The following is a 10,117-nucleotide window of genomic DNA, read 5'->3' on the forward strand; positions in this document are numbered from 1 at the left end:
GCCTGCGACCCCACCCAAACACAAGTACCAGCTCACTGCAGTCTGCAGTCTCCCCCAGGGCTTTCTCCTGTTTGGTTGTTTAGATATTCTTTTTCATATTGTGTATTGTTTTTGAAGAGTTTATTTAGAGCCTCTTAGGTGCCCAGAAAAATGAAAATGAAGGTACAGAGATTTCCCACTTAGCCCCTGCCCCCACGCTTGCATCACCTCCCTCATTATCAACATCCCCCACCAGACTGGGACATTTCTTGTAATCATGAACCTACATTGCCACATTCTATGCCCAATGCCCATCATGTACATTACGGTTCTCACTTGGTGTTCTACATTCTATGGGTTTGGACAAATGTATAATGACATGTGTCCATCGTTAGAGTGTCATCCAGAGGCGTTTCACTGCCCTAAAAATCCCCTGTGTTCTGCCTGTTGCGCCCTCCCCTCACAACCCCTGGCAACCACTGCTCTTTAGATTGGCTCCATCGTTTGCCTTTTCCAGAATGTTCGTATAGTTGAACTCGTACAGTAGGCAGCCTTTTCAGATTGGCTTTCTTCATTGGTACTACGTCCTTAAGGTTTTTCTATGTCTTTTCATGCCTTGATAGCTCATTTCTTTTTTGCACTGATTCATATTCCATTCTCTGAATGTACCACAGATTATTTACCCACTCACCTACTGAAGGGCATTTGGTTGCTTCCAAATTTTAGCAATTATTAGCAAAGCTGCCCTAAGCATCCGTGTGTATGTTTCTGTGTGGACATACATTTTCACCTCTTTTGGGTAAATACCCATACAATTGCTAGATCATGTAGTAAGAACATGTATGTTTGGTTTCATAAGAAACTGCCACACCGTCTTCCAAAGTGGCTGTACCACTTTGCACTCCCATCAGCAATGAGTGAGAGTTCCTGCTCCTCCACATCCTCCACATCCAGCATTTGGTGCTGTCAGTGTACCAGATTCTGGCCATTCTAATAAGGGAATGGTTATTATGTGCATGTGTGTATTTACTTTCATTCTCCATTCTAGGGCTTCCCAGGGCTGATTTTGGGAGTGGAAGCCAGGTCACCACAGGGGCTGTGGATTAATTCTCAAGACTTGACAACACAGGACATAGACCACTCTGTTACCTCACCTAGGGACTTAAGCTATGCACCGGGTTCAGAAACTGAATTTTCAGTAACAAAAGGAGCAGCGCGTGAGGGGGGCATAGGGGAGGGCTGGGGTCAAAATCATACTAGAAATGACTACTGACCAGTAAAGATCTAGTGTGCACCTGTGTCCAACTGTTCAGGCCCGTACAGCAATGTGGACGGTAGCAGAAACTCACAGGTTAAGACTGTGCTGTGGAGTGAAGAGGGCAATCTCTCCCTGCTGAGACCTGGAGAATAATGTGAAAATTAGACATGATCTTGGATTTGAAGCACCTGTCACATGGTACGTCTGCACCTGCAAAAGGTGGAGAATTTCAGGGCAAACTTGACTTTCTCAGACACCCCTCACAGAAATGAAGGGGATTTTGTTGTAATAAATCAGAACAGCTGCTTTTTGTTGAGCATCTATTACACAACGGTAGTAGACGTTGGAGAGACATCAAGGGCTCCTCCACACCTTGTCTTCCTCTCCTCCCTGGACTAATGGGGACACTGCACTGCCAGTCCTCTTGTACTTAGGAAGGGTCCTGTGAGAAGGCTTTGCCGCTGATAGCAGCAGGTGCATTAGTTGTCACAGCCTTTTCTATAGAAGACACTGCAGAGGCCATGGATTAATTCTCAAGCCATGACAACACATGACCACTCTGTTTCCTCACCCAGGGACTTAAGCCATGCACCTTGGACCCTTAGAGGTGAGATGCCAGCTTCTGTGTCTTTGAGACCCTGGGCAGGAATGGAGGTGTTCAGAAGAGAAGCCTCCCCACGGGAAGCTGGCTGCAGGAATTCCCCCCTGCCACCTGCACCTTTAGGCCCCTGTGCTACACACTTCAGTCCCCTCAGGACTGTGACGCCTCTCTCTTAGGAGGCCGGCAGCCAGCTGCCGAATGGCCCTGTAGGGATTGGGGGTGTCTACCTTAAAATGTACCCATTTAAAATGTTCAGTTAAGTATTTTTATTAAATTTACTGAGTTACACCATCAGCAGCAAGTGTTAGAAAATACCCTTCACCTGCATGAGATAGCTCGTGCCGCTTGTCGTTAAACCCTGTTCTCACCGTCCGCCCCACGGAAACACTACTCTACTTTCTGAATAGTTACCCCATATACCTCAATATGTGAAAATCTCTTGTCAGCTTTCACCATCAGGGTGTGAGAATTCCAGTGTTCTACACATCCTGGCCAGCATCTGGTATGGTCAGTCTTTCAGTTTAGGCATTCTAATAGGTGTGTAGTGGTACTTCATTGTGGTTTTTTTTTATTATTATCATTGAGTTATTGATAGGTTACAATCTTGTGAAATTTCAATTGTACATTAATGTTTGTCAGTCATGTTGTAGGTGCACCACTTCACCCTTTGTGCCCACCCCCCACCCCACCTTTCCCCTGGTATCCACTAAACTGTTCTTGGTCCATAGTTTTAAATTCCTCATATGAGTGGAGTCATACACAGATTATCTTTCTCTCGCTGGCTTATTTCACTTAACATAATTCTCTCAAGGTCCATCCATGTTATTGCAAATGGAATGATTTTGTTCTCTTTTGCAGCTGAGTAGTATTCCATTGTATATATGTACCACATCTTCTTTATCCATTCGTCTGTTGATGGGCACTTAGGTTGCTTCCACGTCTTGGCTATTGTAAACAGTGCTGCAATAGACATTGGGGTGCACAGGACTTTTGGGATTGCTGACTTCAGGCTCTTTGGATAAATACCCAGTAGTGGGATGGCTGGATCGTATGGTAGTTCTATTTTTAGTTTTTTGAGGAATCTCCATACTGTTTTCCATAGTGGCTGCACCAGTTTGCATTCCCACCAGCAGTGTATGAGGGTTCCTTTTTCTCTGCAACCTCTCCAACATTTGTTGCTATTAGTTTTAGATATTTTTGTCATTCTAACGGGTGTAAGGTGATATCTTAGTGTAGTTTTGATTTGCATTTCCCTGATGATCAGCGATGATGAGCATCTTTTCATGTGCCTATTGGTCATCAGTATATCTTCTTTGGAGAAATGTCTGTTCATGTCTCCAGCCCATTTTTTGATTGGGTTGTTTGATGTTTTGTGGTTGAGTTGCGAGAGTTCTTTATATATTAAGGATATTAAGCCTTTGTCAGATATATGACTTGCAAATATTTTTTCCCAGTTAGTGGGTTGTTTTTTTGTTTCAATCCTGTTTTCATTTGCCTTGAAGAAGCTCTTTAATCTGATGAGGTCCCATTTGTTTATTCTTTCTATTGTTTCCCTTCTCTGAGAAGGCATGGTGTCCGAAAAGATCCTTTTAATACTGATGTCAAAGAGTGTACTGCCTACGTTTTCTTCCAGAAGCCTTATGGTTTCAGGTCTCACCTTTAGGTCTTTAATCCATTTTGAGTTTATTTTGGTGAATGGTGAAAAAGAATGGTCAATTTTCATTCTTTTACGTATGGCTTTCCAGTTTTCCCAGCACCATTTGTTGAAAAGACTTTCTTTTCTCCATTGCATGCCCTCAGCTCCTTTGTCGAAGATAAGCTGTCCATAGATGTGTGGTTTTATTTCTGGGCTTTCAATTTTGTTCCATTGATCTGTGCACCTGTTTTTGTACCAGTACCATGCTGTTTTGATTACTGTAGCTTTGTAGTATGTTTTGAAGTCAGGGATTGTGATGCCTCCCGTTTTGTTCTTTTTTCTCAGGATTGCTTTAGCAATTCGGGGTCTTTTGTTGCCCCATATGAATTTTAGGATTCTTTGTTCTAATTCTGTAAAGAATGTCATTGGGATTCTGATTGGGATGGCGTTGAATCTGTAGATTGCTTTAGGTAGAATGGACATATTAACTATGTTTATTCTTCCAATCCATGTACATGGAGTGTCTTTCCATCTCCTTATGTCGTCATCCAATTCTCTCAGAAAGGCCTTGTAATTTTCATTATATAGGTCCTTCACTTCCTTAGTTAAATTTACCCCAAGGTATTTTATTCTTTTTGTTGCGATTGTGAATGGTATTGTATTCTTGAGTTCTTTTTCTGTTGGTTCATTACTGGAGTATAGAAATGCTACTGATTTATGCAAATTGATTTTATACCCTGCAACTTTGCTGTAGTTGTTGATTACTTCTAACAGTTTTCCAATGGATTCTTTGGGGTGTTCTATATATAAGATCATGTCATCTGCAAACAGCGAGAGTTTCACTTCTTCCCTCCCTATTTGGATTCCTTTTATTCCTTTTTCTTGCCTGATTGCTCTGGCCAGGACCTCCAGTACTATGTTAAATAAGAGTGGTGACAGAGGGCATCCTTGTCTCGTTCCTGTTTTCAGGGGGATGGGGTTCAGTTTTTGCCCATTGAGTATGATGTTGGCTATGGGTTTGTCCTATATGGCCTTTATTATGTTGAGGTAGTTTCCTTCTATGCCCATTTTGTTCAGAGTTTTTATCATAAATGGCTGTTGGATCTTGTCAAATGCCTTCTCTGCATCTATTGAGATGATCATGTGGTTTTCATTCCTCAGTTTGTTGATGTGGTGTATCACATTGATTGATTTGCGGATGTTGAACCATCCCTGTGTCCCTGGTATGAATCCCACCTGATCCTGATGTATGATTCTTTTGATGAATTGCTGAATTCTGGTTGCCAAAATTTTGTTTAGAATTTTTGCATCTATGTTCATCAGTGATATTGGCCTGTAGTTCTCTTTTTTCGTGGTGTCCTTGTCAGGTTTTGGTATCAGCGTGATGTTGGCCTCATAGAATGTGTTAGAAAGTGTTCCATCTTCCCTAATTTTTTGGAATAGCTTGAAAAGGATAGGTATTAAATCCTCTCTGAAAGTTTGGTAGAATTCCCCAGGAAAGCCATCTGGTCCTGGGGTTTTATTCTTTGGGATGTTTTTGATTGCTGTTTCAATCTCTTTCCTTGTGATTGGTCTGTTCAAATTGTCTGCCTCTTCTTGAGTGAGCTTTGGGAGATTGTAGGAGTCCAGGAATTTATCCATTTCCTCTAGGTTATCCATTCTGTTGGCATATAGTTTTTTGTAGTATTCTCTTATAATCTGTTGTATTTCTGCAGAGTCTGTTGTTATTTCTCCTCGCTCATTTCTGATTTTGTTTATTTGAGCTTTCTCCCTTTTTTTCTTTGTAAGTCTGGCTAGTGGTTTGTCAATTTTATTTATCTTCTCAAAAAACCAGCTCTTTGTCTCATTGATCCTTTCTACTGCCTTTTTCGTTTCAATAGTATTTATTTCTGCTCTGATTTTTATTATTTCTCTCCTTCTGCTGACTTTGGGCTTCATTTGTTCTTTTTTCTCTAGTTCAGTTAGGTGTGCTTTAAGGTTGCTTATTTGGGATTTTTCTTGTTTGTTAAGATGTGCCTGTATTGCGATGAATTTTCCTCTTAATACAGCTTTTGCTGTATCCCATATGAGTTGGTATGGCATGCTATCATTTTCATTTGTTTCCAGGTATTTTTTGATTTCTTCTTTGATTTCTTCAATGATCCATTGCTTGTTCAGTAGTGTGTTGTTTAGTCTCCACATCTTTGTGCCTTTCTCAGCTTTTTTCTTGTAATTAATTTCTAGCCTTATAGCACTATGATCTGAGAAGATGCTTGTTATTATTTCAATTTTTTTAAATTTGTAGAGGCTTGCCTTGTTTCCCAACATATGGTCTATCCTAGAGAATGTTCCATGTGCACTTGAGAAGAATGTGTATTCAGCTCCTTCAGGGGGGAGTGATCTATATATGTCTATTAAGTCCAATTGTTTTAGTTTTTCATTCAGCTCCACTATTTCCTTGTTGATTTTCTGTCTGGATGATCTGTCCATTGATGTGAGTGGGGTGTTGAGGTCCCCTACTATTATTGTGTTGTTTTTAACATCTTCCTTTAGGTCTGTTAATAGTTGCTTTATGAATCTTGGTGCTCCTGTGTTGGGTGCATAGATATTTATAAGCGTTATTTCTTCTTGATGAAGTGTCCCTTTGATCATTATATATTGTCCCTCTGTGTCTCTCTTTACCTGTCTTATTTTGAAATCCACTTGGTCTGATATGAGAATTGCAACACCTGCCTTTTTTTCCTTGCTATTTGCTTGAAGTATTGTCCTCCACCCCTTCACCCTGAGTCTGTGTTTGTCCTTGGGGCTGAGGTGTGTTTCCTGGAGGCAACAAATTGTTGGATCTTGTTCTTTAATCCATTTTGCCACTCTGTGTCTTTTTATTGGAGAGTTCAATCCGTTCACATTGAGAGTGATTGTTGATGCATGTGGACTTAATGCTGTCAATCTGTCGCTCATTATCTTGCTTTCCTGTGTTTCTTTTCCTGTGTGCTTTAGACTACCCATTTAATACTGCAATTTCTTATGCTGGGTTTCTTAGATTTTTCCTTATCTATGATTTGTGACTCTGTTCTGTACTTTATTTTAGTGTCTACCTTGAAGTTTGTATTTAGAATCTCGTGTATAATATAGTCTATTCTCTGGTGGTCTCTTACTTACTCGACCAATACTGATTTAGACCCTTTGCTCTTCCCCTCCTAAATAATTATTTTCGTTTTTTATTCCAACTCCTCTTATTAATTTGTAGTTAGAGTGCTAAGATCGTCCTTGTTTTGGTAGTTTCCTTATTTTTACCCTAATGCTATAGTTGAATATTTGCTATCCTTTTCTGGTTCTATCCATTGGCCTCCCTAGTCTGTGGCTTGTGTCCCCTTTCTCCCTTTTTTCTTTTTTCAAGTATGAGAGCCTTCTTGAGGATTTCTTGTAATGGAGGGCTTTTAGTTACAAATTCCCTTAACTTTTGTTTGTCTGGAAAAGATTTAATTTCTCCCTCATATCTGAAGGAAATTCTTGCTGGATAGAGTATTCTTGGCTGAAGGTTTTTATCCTTTAAAGCTTTGAATATAACACTCCATTCTCTCCTAGCTTGTAGGGTTTCTGTAGAGAAATGCGCTGACAGTCTGATAGGGGCTCCTTTATAGGTTATTCTCTTTTTTTTTCTTACTTCCCTGAGTATTCTTTCCTTATCATTCCTATTTGCCAACTTTACTATTATGTGCCTTGCGGTGGGTCTTTTTACATTGACAAATCTAGGAGATCTAAAACCCTCCTCTACACACATTTCTCCGTTGATCCCTAGATTTGGGAAGTTCTCTTCAATAATTTCGTTAAGCACACTTTCTGCTCCATTTTCCTTTTCTATATTCTCGGGAATTCCTATGATCCTTATGTTCTTACTCCTCATTGAATCCATTATCTCTCGGAGATTTTCCTCATTTTTTTTAATTCTTAGTTCTCTTTCTTCCTCTGTCTGGCGCCATTCAGCCTGTCTGTCCTTGATTATGCTGATTTGCTCCTCTAGGTTGTCTACACGGGCATTCAGGGAACCCGTATTCTGTTTTATCTGGTCCATTGTGTTTTTCATCTCAAGTAATTCTGTTTGATTCTTCTTTATGATTTCAATCTCTTTTGTGAAGTAACTCCAGAACTCGGCTTGTTTCTCTTTCTCTCTACCTCATTGAGTTTTTTGATTATAGCTGCTCTGAATTCATTATCACTTAGTTTACCTAATTCCAAGTCCTCAGGACTTAATTCTGTGTTTTTATTGTTTTCCTTCTGGTCTGGGGCTTTTATAAATTGCTGGATGGTAGAGGAGAGGTTTTTCTCATGGTGGTAGAATTCAGTTGCAGTTACAGTCTGTCGCCACTAGATGGGGGTCGAGAGCGGCGTGTTAGCTCTCCGCCTTCGGGGCAAGATGGCTGCGCCCACTGGCTTTGTTAGGGGGGAGGGGCTGTTACTCACATGCCCCAGTCTGGGTTCAGATCAGTTCTGTTCTCTGGTCTCCCAAGGCCCTTGATTTATAGGGTCCCCATGGACGGAAGCTTTCCCCCCCGTCAGCGGGTCTCCACTGAACCAGCAGCAGGAGTCCTGGATGATCCCTGGTCGCGCGGCCCCTCCTCCGCTCCTTCCCGACCCGCGCTGCAGCGATCACAGACTCTAGGGGAGGGAGCGATGTTCTCTCCTACCGTTCCAGTGCCTCCAAAGGTGTAAAGCTAGGTTTATGATCTCCTCCTTCTTGGTATTGTAGGTCTCTAACGAGCTGGCATTATGTTTATTCTCTGAAATTCAGTTCTTCCAATCTTTTGTTGTATTTTGGAGGGGAGAGAATCCCAGGTCAGCTCACCCCGCCATTTTGCTCCCTGCTTTTTTCTTCATTGTGGTTTTTAATGGCATTTCCATAATGACTAATGATGCTGAGCTTCTAGTGGTATGACTCTTTGCCATCTGTATGTCTATTTGGGAAAGTGTACAAATCTTTGCCCATTTTTTACTGAGTCGTTTGATTCTTTCTTATTGAAGTTTGGGAGTTCTATATGTATTGGACACAAGATTTTTATCAGATATGTGATTTGCAAATATATTTTCCCAGTGTGTGGCTTGTCGTTTTACTCTCTTAACAGTATCTTTAAAGGAAAAGGAGTTTTGAGTTTTGATGAAGTCCAGTTTATCAATTGTTTTCATTAATGGATTTTTCCTTGTATCTAAGAAGTTATGTAAATGGGCCAATGATGGTCCCTATGTATTGGCCTAAACTGGCCTCCATTTTGTTTACTTCTTCACAGCAGGCTAGGATCTTTAGCCCAAAGTCCACTGGTGCCAAATTCAAATTATTATGGATCCAATTGCTTTAAATATACTTCAAACAAACGTATGTGTATCCATTTAGAGGCTGCCTACTTTGCGTGTCCCACAAAGATGCACCCAACACCTGCTAACCGTAGATAGGACAAAGCCTGTAGCGATAAAATATCCCTGACTGCTACTGCCCTCTGGAGTTCACTGACCCAGAGACTCCCGCCTTGCTGCTGTTGAGGATCAGAATTGGCCACCCCAAAATGCGTCTCTCGGGTCATAGCAAACACTTGTTTAACAAACATTTGCATTTCCATCTCCATGTAAATTGCTTTCCTCTCCTTTGAAGACCGAAACCACTACCCCCGACATCCTCCTTTGTCTTTAGCTGAAGATGGTATTTAAGGTGGTGGTTTTGGCCATTCTAGAGACTTGCTCAGTTTTCCTGGGTTTCTCCCACATATCTGTGTTATTAAACTTTGATTTTCTCCTGTTATTCTGTCTCATGTCAATTTATTTCTTAGACCAGCCAGAAGGACCTAGAGGGTAGAGGAATTGGCTTCCTCCTCTACACTGCTGAGCACCATCTCCCAGATACATGAAGCCCCCTCTCCCATTTCCCCTTCTCTCCTGGGAGGGCCCTTACTTTAGTCCCTTTCTGGGTGGTGGCCTTGTGCCCATGTCTCTGGAAGGTCTCTTCCTGGGAGGGACTTCTCCTCTCATGCAGCCCTGTCCAAGTGCTGCTCAATAAAGCTTTTGTGTTCCTGCCTCTCGTGGTCCTGTCTCTTCCTTGGTCAACCTCGAAATCATCAAACTTACCACACTAGCTCAGAGTAACAAAGACTTTCTCCTATGCATTCTCCAAGAAGCTTCATAATTTTGGTTTTGACATGTGGGTCTGTGATCCATTTTGTGTTGTTTTTTATATGGAGCAAGGTTTGGATTAAACAGTGCTTTTCGCATGTGGCTATCCAGTTGTTCCAGATCTAATTGTTGAAAAGACTGTCCTTTCACCTCTCATCTTTTGCATCTTTCTCGATAATCAGTTGCCTGTGTATGCATGTATGTGTGGGTCTATTTCTAGACTCCTCTGTTCCATGAATATATTTCTGTTGTTATGTTATGCCGATTCCTCACTGTCTTGGTTACTGTCACTTTATAATAAGCCTTGCAGTCAAGTAGAATAAACCCTCCAACTCTGCCCTCTTTTTAGAAGTTATTTTGGCTATTCTAGGTCCTTTGCATTTCCATATGAATGGGAACTTGTTTTGTGCCGGTCTCAGCCTGTCACTTAAGAATGTTGTGGCTGGACCAGCCCTTGTGGCTCTTATTAGGATTGCAAGATGCCCTTCTCCAATAACCATCAGGAAAC

At 41.3% G+C, this 10,117-nt stretch overlaps 1 protein-coding gene across 6 annotated transcripts in view; it reads right to left on the minus strand.

Annotated features, from left to right (window-relative positions):
* The window catches only part of LOC100065268 (melanoma-associated antigen 10), a 40,452-nt gene that overhangs the window by 6,297 nt on the left and 24,038 nt on the right, over positions 1–10,117 (minus strand). For 2 of the 6 annotated variants that reach the window (XM_070257410.1, XM_070257413.1), the window contains one exon: positions 1,254–1,379. The exons of 3 other annotated variants lie outside the window; for them this stretch is intronic. The gene's annotated coding sequence lies outside the window, so the exon portion shown is untranslated. The remainder of the gene's footprint in view (positions 1–1,253; positions 1,380–10,117) is intronic. One more of the 6 variants, XM_070257411.1, reaches the window with a different exon arrangement.

This window comes from Equus caballus, chromosome X (genome assembly GCF_041296265.1).
Source record: "Equus caballus isolate H_3958 breed thoroughbred chromosome X, TB-T2T, whole genome shotgun sequence".
Lineage (NCBI taxonomy): Eukaryota > Metazoa > Chordata > Mammalia > Perissodactyla > Equidae > Equus > Equus caballus.